Below are 12,899 nucleotides of genomic sequence, written 5' to 3' on the forward strand. Positions count from 1 at the left end.
GAAATCCTCAAAAAAATTGTAAGCGGGTGCATGATGGTGAAGAAAGCGAGGTATGTGGATGACATTGCAAATGGACTGCTTCCTCTCTATGAGCCACAACCCGTTGCTCTCAAAGCAACAAACAACACGGAGGCGCTACCTAACAAGGTGGCATAAGTGGAGGCTGTCGGACTCAACGAGGAGGAAATGACGCTTGTGATCAAGCGCTTCAAGACTGCTTTCAAGGGACACAAAGAATATCCCAACAGGAACAAATCAAAGGGAAAGCGCTCCTGCTTCAAATGTGGTAAGTCTGGTCATTTTATAGCACAATGTCCCGATAATGATAATGACCAGGGACAAGAAAAGAAAGGGAAGAAGGAAAGGAAGAAGAACTGCAGGAAGGCGAAGGGCAAGGCGCACAATGGCAAGGAGTGGGACTCGGACTGCTCTTCATCTGACTCCAACAATGAGGGACTTGGTGCCTCTGCCTTCGATAAGTCCTCCCTCTTCCCCAACGAGCATCACACATTCCTCATGGCTAAGGAGAAGAAGGTATGTACACGATACATTCCTAAGTATACCTCTTTAGTGATGATGATTCTGATGATGAGGTAGATTATAGCGATGTCTTTAGGCTTTGTTCGTTTCATCCCTAATCCATGGGGATTGAGGGGGATTGGAGTAGATTGAGGGGGATTTTGAATTGTAGGGGATTCAATCCCTCTCAATCCCCATGGGTTTGATAAAAACAAACAGGGCCTTAAGGGGTTAGATAGGTCCAAAGTTGATAAAATTGATGAATTAATTGATGCCCTTAACGAGAAGGATAGATTGCTAGAGAAACAAGAAGATATTCTATATGAAGAACATGATAAGTGTATTGATGCTGAAAAATCTATGGCTATCGAAATTAAGAAAATGAATTACTTTCTTCTGAGTTATCTTCTTGTCGTGATTCTATTTCTAGTCTTAAGAATTTAAATGCTGATTTAAATGCTAAGCTAGAAAAAGTAAATGTTGCTAGTTCATCTATGGAGCATGTCTCTATTTGCAATAGATGTAAAGAATTTGATATTGATGCTTGCAATACTCATGCTTCGACTATTCTTAAGTTGAATGATGAAGTTGCAAATCTTAATGGTCAACTTAAAATTTGCGAGGATGAATGTGAAAAGATAATGTTTGCCAGGGATGCCTACACCATTGGTAGACATCCCTCCATTAAGGATGGATTTGGTTTCCAAAAGGGAACCAAGAACTTAACAAGCCAAAGGACTTCCAATCTCATCAAGGAGAAAGGGAAAACACCTATGGCTAGTAGCTCCCATTCTTTTCATGACAAAAATAACCATGCCTATTTGTATGCTCATGTTAAGAATGTATCTAATATTGCGGATCATGATGGTTGTTATGATCATGTTGTTTTTCCTGTACGTCATGATGTTGTCTTTAATTCTCATGCAATGTTTGCATTTTCATGTTCTTCGCATGTTCATGGTAGGAGTAGATCTAGGTGCCATGTTCATCATATTGTTTCTCATGCGCCTAGAAATGTAACTAATGGCCCAACTATGCCTTATCATACTTATGATGCTTCATATGTGCTAGTTTGTAAAAATGATAAAGTTGTTGCTAGAAATATGCGGCCTAAGTGCAAGGGAGGCAAAACTTGCATTTGGGTTCCAAAGTCTTATGTGACTAACCTTGTAGAACCCAACAAGAGTTGGGTACCTAAATCCCAAGCTTAAATCACCTTGCAGGTTTATGCATCCGAGGGCACAAGCTAGATTATTGACAGCGGATGCACAAACCACATGACGGGGGAGAAGAAGATGTTCACCTCCTACGTCAAGAACAAAGATTCCCAACATATGATTATTTTTGGAGATGGGAATCACGGCAAGTTCAAAGGATTGGACCTTGTGCAGCGTGTCAGGCAGGGAAGCAGGTGGGAACTACTTATCCAAGAAAGAACGTGGTGACAACGTCAAGACCACTCGAACTCCTACATATGGATCTTTCCGGGCCTGTTTCTTATCTTAGCATCAGGGGAAGTAAGTATGGTCTTGTAATTGATGATAATTTTTACCGCTTCACTTGGGTATTATTTTTGCAGGATAAATCAGAAACCCAAAGTACTCTAAAGCGCTTCCTAAGGAGAGCCCAAAATGAGTTTGAGCTCAAGATGAAGAAGATCAGGAGCAACAATGGATCTGAATTCAAGAATCTTCAAGTGGAAGAGTATCTTGAGGAGGAAGGCATCAAGCATGAGTTCTGTGCTCCCTACACACCACAGCAAAATGGTGCAGTAGAAAGAAAGAACAGGACGCTCATCGACATGGTGAGGACAATGCTTGGAGAGTACAAGACGCCTGAGCGGTTTTGGTCGGAAGCTGTAAATATAGCTTTCCATGCTATAAATCGGCTCTATCTTCATCGTCTCCTCAAGAAAATGTCCTACAAGCTTCTAACCGGTAACAAACCCAATGTGTCATACTTTCATGTCTTTGGAAGCAAATGTTACATCTTAGTTAAAAGTGGTAGACATTCAAAGTTTGCTCCCAAAGCTATAGAAGGGTTTTTACTAGGTTATGATTCAAATACAAAGGCATATAGGGTTTTCAACAAATCTGCAGGTTTGGTTGAAGTCACTAGTGATGTTTTATTTGATGAGACTAATGGCTCTCCAAAAGAGCAAGTTGATCTTGATGAAATAGATGAAAATGAAATTCCAACGGCCGCAATGAGAACTATGGCAATAGGTGATGTGTGACCTCAGGAACAACAAGAACATGATCAACCATCTTCCTTAACACTGGTGCAACCCCCAACTCAAGATGCAGTCATGAATGAAGGGGGAGCACATAAAGAAAAGGATAAAGAAAAAGAAGTACCACATGCACCTCCAACTCAAGTCCAAGTCAACATCCAAAGGAATCATCCAATAGATCATATTCTAGGTGACACCAGCAAGGGAGTAACCACTCATTCACATTTAGCTAATTTTTGTGAACATTACTCGTTAGTTTCTTCTATTGAGCCTTTTAGGGTAGAAGAAGTCTTGCAGGATCCGGATTGGGTGTTGGCTATGCAGGAAGAACTCAAAAACTTCAAAAGATATGAAGTGTGGAGTCTGGTGCCTCGTCCAAAGCAAAATGTTGTGGGAACCAGGTGGGTGTTCCGCAACAAGCAAGATGAGCACGGGGTGGTGACAAGAAACAAGGCTCGACTTGTGTTAAAAGGTTATGCCCAAGTCGTCGGTTTGGATTTTGAGGAGACTTTTGCTCCTGTAGCTAGGCTCGAGTCAATTCGTATATTACTGGCCTATGCTGCTCACCACTCTTTTAAGTTGTTTCAAATGGACGTGAAGAGTGTCTTCCTCAACGGACCAATCAAGGAGGAGGTGTACGTGGAACAACCCTCTGGCTTTGAGGATGACAGGTATCTTGACCATGTTCACAAGCTCTCTAAGGCACTCTATGGACTTAAGCAAGCTCCAAGAGCATGTGTCACACACGGGTTTTGGGGCACCAAGACCCGGGCGCGAACATAATCACCAGGAGTGCTGGGACTAAGTCTCACACATATGATGAATCATGGCACGGGATCGAATGTCACATCTTTACTATATAATAGAAGTTCTGTACAAAATAAATAAATAAATACATTATAAGGAGACAACGGTCCAGCAACCCAAAGTTGACTGGGAGACGACGGCATAGACCTCTCACGAACACATCACAACATCCTCCATGCGCCTCATCCTGTGGTACCTGTTCTTGACCTGTGGGGGTGTGAGACATCAAGAGTGAGCTCACATACGTTCATAGCTCAACAAGTTGTGGGGAATGATGTGCATGAACTCGCCAAAGTTGGGAGCTCATGAAGTGTAAGGCTTACCAAAGAGGATGGCTGAAGCTGAGCATTGCTTTTAAAGTTGGTCAAAATTTTATTAGCAATTACTAAGTATAAGTAAATACCAACCCAATTAAGTAGTAGATCAAAAGTAACAACATCACCTGCGATGCAATGCATATGACAAATTGAATTTAGTTCCATAAATTAATCATGTGAGTGTCCGAGCTGCTCATGACCGTGAGCACGGCTAGTATACCAGTTTTACACTCTGCAGAAATTGCGCATCTTTACCCACAAGTCATGTTACCCATCTACCAAGAGACGGCCAATCCCATACACCTCTATCGAGGAGGCGAGGCAAGGTAACACTACAAGGCCTTTACAAAGTTCCACTAGCTTCAGAAAACTCGTTACAGTTTATAGGAAGCTCCAGTGCAGGAATCCCTTGCCTGACCACCATCGCAGCAAAATCAACCAAGGACATCCCTACACTGACCACTCCCCTACTGCCCTTGCCCCTTTCGGGTAAGGTAGTCATCCACTAGCTTTCCTAGTTAATCAGCCAAGGGCATCCCATTAAACCCTTGTGGTAGCACTGTTTTCCCGGGTGGTTCTCCATGTTCCCATTAACATAATGATCTTATCATGAACAGTAAATAATGAACAGATAATAAAAAGTGTAATCATGAGTAATGAATATCTCTATACCCAAAACCACATAAACAATAGCATGTACTACCCAAAAAATTAGTAGTAAAACCATTGGTGAAACAAGGTATAAAGATAGTCAAATCTAGGGTAACCTATTGGGTCCCATCAAAATTAACCTATGCAGATCATTATGATTAATAAGAGGGTAAAAAGGAAGTGATCAAGGGCACAACCTGCCTGGCACTTGAGATTCCAGGTCCCAACTTGCTTTTTAGATGACTCGTGACCTCGTGCTAGTCGTAGCAATATAAACAAACAGTGTATATGCAAAATTTAACATCACACCAAACATATATGCAAAATACATATTAATAATCTACATATTGAAATAAGATCACAGGAACAGAAATTATTAATTTTGGAGTTATAGATTTTAAGTTATGAATTTCCAAAGGTTTTATACATCTGATACAAGATTAATTAAGAGATATATTTTAATATGGTTTTCATGTCAAGACAGAGACACTATGTGATAAACAACATTATTACAAAATAATAGGAACTGAAATGGATCAAAAAGGAGTTGAAATGAATTTTCTAGGGATTAAACAAGTTATTGGAATTAATTTTGTATTATAAATCTTTTTCTAAATGAATTTCCCTATTTTATAATTTGCCTAGACTACGCGCGCAATTTGTAGAGAGTTCAGCAGTGAAACACAAAGGTTCCCGAGACTCAGTAAACAGCCACAATGGACAGCATTCCACTCGCGGTGGTCAACATAGCCAGCCCACCCAATCTGCGCGTTCTGGTGCGCGATTCCCAAATCAATCTGGTGCTACACGATGTAGGTGCATGGGCGGATCGGTATGGGGAGTTCTTACCGTGTCTCGACGCAGTAGAGGACGCGACCACGGCACACAGCGGTGTGGCGGCGGTGCAAGAGCTCCGATGAGCAATTGATGTCGCCCCAGTAGATGATTTCCCCCCAACAGTCGCGGGCGCACCACCGGTGATGCAGTGAGACTCCCAGCGACGACCCAGAGGTCTTGCGTTGCAGCCGAGCTTGATTCCGTGAGCGCAGTTCACCAGCGACTTCTTCCAGGCGAGATCCGAAATCCGCGACGCCGGTGAGAATCCCTCGAGCTACCAGCCGAGGCCAAGCGGCTTCACGAGCAAGTAGCGGCACTCGAATTTTTCTCCCCCCCCCCCCCCCGAGCGCGGCAATGGAGGCCAAGGGAGTACAACCAAGGCACTGAGATCCAATCCCCAGGGCCTTGAACACAGAGGAGAGGGTAGTTGAAGGGGTGCCACGGGGTCGCGTTATATACCCCCAAATCGGTGGTTCGAGTGGAACACGACGCGACATGCGCGGAGTAGAGATCGCGCGCGTGGAGATCGATTGATTTGGTTGGAGTCCACCATGTTTGGGAGCTGGGAGGAGATCCCGCCCGTGCGGCCCACGTACTGGTGAAGGCGTGCGCGGATTCTGTGGAGTTCGGCCGAGGAGATATGCATGGCGGCAAATCTGAACAAACCCAGCTGAAGAAACGACATGGCCGAGGACCGCGCGAAGCCCTGGATGCCGGCCGCACCAAGTTTGTCGCGCCACGGGATCTGTTGTGAGCTGGGGGATAAGCCCGACCGGTGGGCCCCACGGCACGGTGACTGAAGAAGAGCTTCAGTGGATGGACTGGGAGACTGCCCAATGGGGCCCAAATGTCATTGGTGCAGAGTCATGGCGCGACTGAGCGGGTTTGGGCTGCGCGGGGGTGTTGGGCCAGTTTTGGAAACCTAGGCCCAGGCGCTAAGCCAGTCCTTTTCTTTTTCTATATTTCTATTTTCTTGTTTTGTTCTCTATTCTCTATTCCCATATCCAATTAAATTCAAAGGTAGTTTTAAATTTCAAATCCATTTAGAATGCACAGTTCAAAAACTTCAGCATGAAGTGCAAAAACATATTTTATATCTTCATTTTATTTTAGTTCTTTTAGACATGCTTCCAATCATATAATTAGAGAGTAGTCCACACTTTATTAGTTCCAGGGAAATATAATTTATATTGTAGATTATATATATATATAGTTTAATAATAATTCTTCTATATAACCTAATCCAAGGGCAATTTAGTTTATCTAAGTATATTTAATTATTATTATTATTATTTTAGAAATATATTCATTTTGGGAGCAGTAACTTCCAAATTATAAATATCTTTAAGGAAAGGTGTTTTGATTTAAAACCTTTGGGGAATTTTTCCTTATTTTCACAAAATTGATCTTTAGGGTGTTACAAATCCTACCCCCCCCCCCTTAACAGAAATCTCGTCCTCGAGATTTGTAAGGAAAGGGATGTAAAAAAAATTATTTATAGTTTAGCCTTTAACTTCTAAATTAGTTTAAGAATAAGAAGTTTCATGTTAATTAGAAAGTGATTAGGAAAGCATGGGTATCTATATGTATAGTCATTTTATTATAAAAGATGGGTAGGTTAGGGCAGGAATAGCCTAGGGTAAGAAAGTTTATGGTGAGAAAGAACTCCATGTTAAGTTGTAATGCATCTGAAGATTGAGTTTGACTTCACTCATCCCTTGACAAGGTTGGTCTTTTCTCCTCCGATCTAGGTCCCATTGATTCGTGGTGAGTGCATATTATTGAGGTTGGGGCATATGGTTAGGATAGATATGGATGAGATAGACTACATGATGTTGGTCAAAAGTTTGGATAGTCCGATTATGTAATTCATCATGACTCTACTGGTTGAGTTAGATCTATTAGGATGACATAAAATCTTTTCAAGATAAGATGAATACACTAAGGTAATAGAGTATTTTTTAAGATAACATGGATCTATTAAGCTAGAAAGATTTTAATTAGGATAAGTTAGGATCTTTTGAAATGAGATGGATCTATTAAGCTTAATATATCTTAGTGGGGGATAATCTAAGTTGGCTAGTTATTTTATCAACATTTTTTTACTATATGTATATACAGATGTAATTGTGGACATTACTCCACAACTCATCGCACTCAATCAAAGATCCAAATCAGATAAGTATCATAAGAACAAACACTCAAACATACAAATATAAAAAAATAAATAGTTTTGATTTTGTTCCTAAGAGTAGGTATCCTATTCCTAAAGTCACTTTAGGCACATGATTTCAAAGTGTGAAATCCACATTTGTCTTTAGAAAAGAAAAGGTAAGAGTAATCAGAGTAAAGCAGAAATAGATGAGAAAAGATTAAGATAAGTTCAGATAAGAATCAAAGTAGCAAAGGTAAGTAGACAATGGTTGTCCAGTTCTATCTAGGTTTTGTCCTACAGTCAACATTCCTATGATACCACTTTTGTCACACCCGGGTTTCGGGGCACCAAGACCCGGGCGCGAACATAATCACCAGGTGTGCTGGGACCAAGTCTCACACATAAGATGAATCATGGCACAGGATCGAATGTCACATCTTTACTATATAATAGGAGTTCTGTACAAAATAAATAAATAAATACATTATAAGGAGACAACGGTCCAGCAACCCAAAGTTGACTGGGAGACGACGGCCTAGACCTCTCACGAACACATCACAGCATCCTCCATGCGCCTCATCCTGTGGTACCTGTTCTTGACCTATGGGGGGTGTGAGACAGCAAGAGTGAGCTCACATACGTTCATAGCTCAACAAGTTGTGGGGAATGATGTGCATGAACTCGCCAAAGTTGGGAGCTCATGAAGTGTAAGGCATACCAAAGAGGATGGCTGAAGCTGAGCTTTGCTTTTAAAGTTGGTCAAAATTTTATTAGCAATTACTAAGTATAAGTAAATACCAACCCAATTAAGTAGTAGATCAAAAGTAACGACATCACCTACGATGCAATGCATATGACAAATTGAATTTAGTTCCATAAATTAATCATGTGAGTGTCCGAGCTGCCCATGACCGTGAGCACGGCTAGTATACCAGTTTTACACTCTGCAGAGGTTGCGCATCTTTACCCACAAGTCATTTTACCCATCTACCAAGAGACGGCCAATCCCATACACCTCTACCGAGGAGGCGAGGCAGGGTAACACTGCAAGGCCTTTACAAAGTTCCACTAGCTTCAGAAAACCCGCTATAGTTTATAGGAAGCTCCAGTGCAGGAATCCCTCGCCTGACCGCCATCGCAGCAAAATCAACCGAGGACATCACTACACTGACCACTCCCCTACTGCCCTTGCCCCTTTCGGGTAAGGTAGTCATCCACTAGCTTTCCTAGTTAATCAGTCAAGGGCGTCCCATTAAACCCTTGTGGTAGCACTGTTTTCCCGAGTGGTTCTCCATGTTCCCATTAACATAATGATCTTATCATGAACAGTAAATAATGAACAGATAATAAAAAGTGTAATCCTGAGTAATGAATATCTCTATACCCAAAACCACATAAAGCAATAGCATGTACTACCCAAAAAAATAGTAGTAAAACCAGTGGTGAAACAAGGTATACAGATAGTCAAATCTAGGGTAACCTATTGGGTCCCATCAAAATTAACCTATGCAGATCATTATGATTAATAAGAACATGACTGGGTAAAAAGGAAGTGATCAAGGGCACAACTTGCCTGGCACTTGAGTTTCCAGGTCCCAACTTGCTTTTCAGATGACTCGTGACCTCGTGCTAGTCGTAGCAACACAAACAAACAGTGTATATGCAAAATTTAACATCACACCAAACATATATGCAAAATACATATTAATAATCTACATATTGAAATAAGATCATAGGAACAGGAATTATTAATTTTGGAGTTATATATTTTAAGTTATGAATTTCCAAAGGTTTTATACATCTGATACAAGATTAATTAAGAGATATATTTTAATGTGGTTTTCATGTCAAGACAGAGACACTATGTGATAAACAACATTATTACAAAATTATAGAAACTGGAATGGATCAAAAAGGAGTTGAAATGAATTTTCTAGGGATTAAACAAGTTATTGGAATTAATTTTGTATTATAAATTTTTTTCTAAATGAATTTCTCTGTTTTATAATTTGCCTGGACTACGCGCACAATTTGCAGAGAGTTCAGGGTTGAAACACAAAGGTTCTCGATACTCAGTAAACAGCCACAATGGACTGCGGGTTGGTTTCACCAAAACCCAGGGGCTCTTTAGCAATTCGGCAACGGCGAAGAGGTACCGGGGACCCAGAGTCGTCTGATCTAGATCTGATGGTCCCAGATATAACACGAAAGGGTATGCTACGAGGTGCGCTGGATCGGCAATCAACGGTCATGATTCAAATATCCGAAGGGGTATCCACTCGACTGATCCGGAGCGTCCGTGGCTGATCCAACGATCTTACCCATCGCCACACTTGCACCCTTCATCGAGGATCCAACGACCCTCACCCTCTTCCACCCCCAAGTTGTCAACGCGGCGGCGCACAGCGTTCCGCCCGCGGTGGTCACCATGGCCAGCCCACCCAATCTGCGCGTTCCGGTGCGCGATTCCCAAATCAATCTGGTGCTACACGATGTAGGTGCATGGGCGGATCGGTATGGGGAGTTCTTACCGTGTCTCGACGCAATAGAGGACGTGACCACGGCGCACAGCGGTGTGGCGACGGTGCAAGAGCTCTGATGAGCAATTGATGCCGCCCCAGTAGACGATTTCCCCCCAACAGTCGCGGTTGCACCACTGGTGATGCAGTGAGACTCCCAGCGACGACCCAGAGGTCTTGCGTTGCAGCCGAGCTTGATTCCGTGAGCGCAGTTCACCAGCGACTTCTTCCAGGCGAGATCTGAAATCCGCGACGCCGGTGAGAATCCCCCGAGCTACCAGCCGAGGCCAAGCGGCTTCACGAGCAAGTAGCGGCACTCGAATTTCTCTCCCCCCAAGCGCGGCAATGGAGGCCAAGGGAGTACAACCAAGGCACTGAGCTCCAATCCCCCAGGGCCTTGAACATAGAGGAGAGGGTAGTTGAAGTGGTGCCACGGGGTTGTTTTATATACTTATATACCCCCAAATTGGTGGTCCGAGCGGAACACGATGCGACATGTGCGGAGTAGAGATTGTGCGCGTGGAGATTGATTGATTTGGTTGGAGTCCGCCATGTTTGGGAGCTGGGAGGAGATCCCGCTTGTGCGGCCCACGTACTGGTGAAGGTGTGCGCGGATTCTATGGAGTTCGGCCGAGGAGATATGCATGGTGGCAAATCTCAACAAACCCAGCTGAAGAAACGGCATGGCCGAGGACCGCGCGAAGCCCTGGATGCCGGCCGCACCGAGTTTGCCGCGCCACGGGATCTGTTGTGAGCTAGGGGATAAGCCCGACCGATGGGCCCCACGGCTCGGTGACTGAAGAATAGCTTCAGTGCATGGACTGGGAGCCTGCCCAATGGGGCCCAAATGTCATTGGTGCAGAGTCATGGCGCGACTGAGCGGGCTTGGGCTGCGCGGGGGTGTTGGGCCAGTTTTGGAAACCTAGGCCCAGGCGCTAAGCCAGTCCTTTTCTTTTTCTATATTTCTATTTTCTTGTTTTGTTCTCTATTCTCTATTCCCATATCCAAATAAATTCAAAGGTAGTTTTAAATTTCAAATCCATTTAGAATGCACAGTTCAAAAACTTCAGCATGAAGTGCAAAAACATATTTTATATCTTTATTTTATTTTAGTTCTTTTAGACATGCTTCCAATCATATAATTAGAGAGTAGTCCACACTTTATTAATTCTAGGGAAATATAATTTATATTGTAGATTATATATATATATATAAATAGTTTAATAATAATTCTTCTATATAACCTAATCCAAGGGCAATTTAGTTTATCTAAGTATATTTAATTATTATTATTATTTTGGAAATATATTCATTTTGGGAGCAGTAACTTCCAAATTATAAATATCTTTAAGGAAAGGTGTTTTGATTTAAAACCTTTGGGGAATTTTTCCTTATTTTCACAAAATTGATCTTTAGGGTGTTACAGCATGGTATAAATGCCTTAGAGATTTTCTCATATCTAATGCTTTCAAGGTCGGGAAAGCAGATCCTACTCTTTTTACTAAGATTTGCAATGGTGATTTGTTTGTATGCCAAATATATGTCGATGACATAATATTTGGTTATACTAATCAAAAGTCTTGTGAAGAGTTCAACAGGGTCATGATGCAGAAATTCAAGATGTCAATGATGAGCGAGTTGAACTACTCCCTTGGATTTCAAGTAAAGCAACTCAAGGAAGGAACCTTCATTTCCCAAACAAAGTATACCCAAGACTTACTCAAAAGGTTTGGAATGAAGGACGCAAAGCCCGCCAAAACGCCAATGGGAACTGACGGACACTTAGACCTCGACAAAGGAGGTAAGTCTGTTGATCAAAAGGCATATCGGTCTATGATAGGTTCTTCACTTTATCTCTATGCAAGTAGACCAGATATAATGCTTAGCGTATGCATGTGTGCTAGATTTCAATCCGACCCCAAGGAATGTCATCTTGTGGCCATGAAACGAATTCTTAGATATTTAGTTCATAGACCTTGCTTTGGGATCTGGTATCCAAAGGGGTCTACCTTTGACTTAATCGAATATTCAGATTTCGACTATGTCGGGTGCAAGGTTGATAGGAAGAGCACATCAGGGACTTGTCAATTTCTGGGAAGGTCCTTGCTGTCTTGGAGCTCTAAGAAACAAACATTTGTTGCCCTATCCATCGTTGAGGCCGAGTATGTTGTCGCAGGCCAGTGTTACGCGTAACTACTTTGGATGAGGCAAACCCTCCGAGACATTGGCTTCAATCTGAGCAAAGTCCCACTCCTATGTGATAATGAGAGTGCAATCCGCTTGGTGGATAATCCTGTTGAACACAGTCGCACTAAGCACATAGACATCCAGCATCACTTTTTGAGAGACCACCAGCAAAGGGGGGATATCGATGTTTGCCACATTAGCACCGAGAACCAACTAGCCGATATCTTCACCAAGCCTTTAGATGAGAAAAGGTTTTGCGGGTTACGTAGAGAGCTAAATGTCTTAGATTCGCAGAACTTGGATTGATGTATAGCATACATGTGATTTATGCTTTTGATCATGTTCTTTTAAGCATTTATGTCCTTACTTATTGTGGTGCTCGAGTTGTACATGTCATCCCCGGACCTCACAAGTCCTTATGCAAATGATGCACATGTTTAGGGGGAGGATGTACTACAACTTGACCCTTTGGAACTAATATGTTTGCTTGAGTGATTTTGATATAGTCTCAAAGATGGATTGAAAGGGAAAAGGTGGACTTGGACAAAGAAAGAGGCTTCCACTGCATTCCGATATCAATCTATCTTGTTCCAGGCCACTAATGTGTTTTTCTCATTGCCCTTGGTTTTACTTGAAATTTTAAGTGAGGCAATGGGGTTAAAGGGCCAAATAGT

This window comes from Zea mays, chromosome 4 (genome assembly GCF_902167145.1).
Source record: "Zea mays cultivar B73 chromosome 4, Zm-B73-REFERENCE-NAM-5.0, whole genome shotgun sequence".
Lineage (NCBI taxonomy): Eukaryota > Viridiplantae > Streptophyta > Magnoliopsida > Poales > Poaceae > Zea > Zea mays.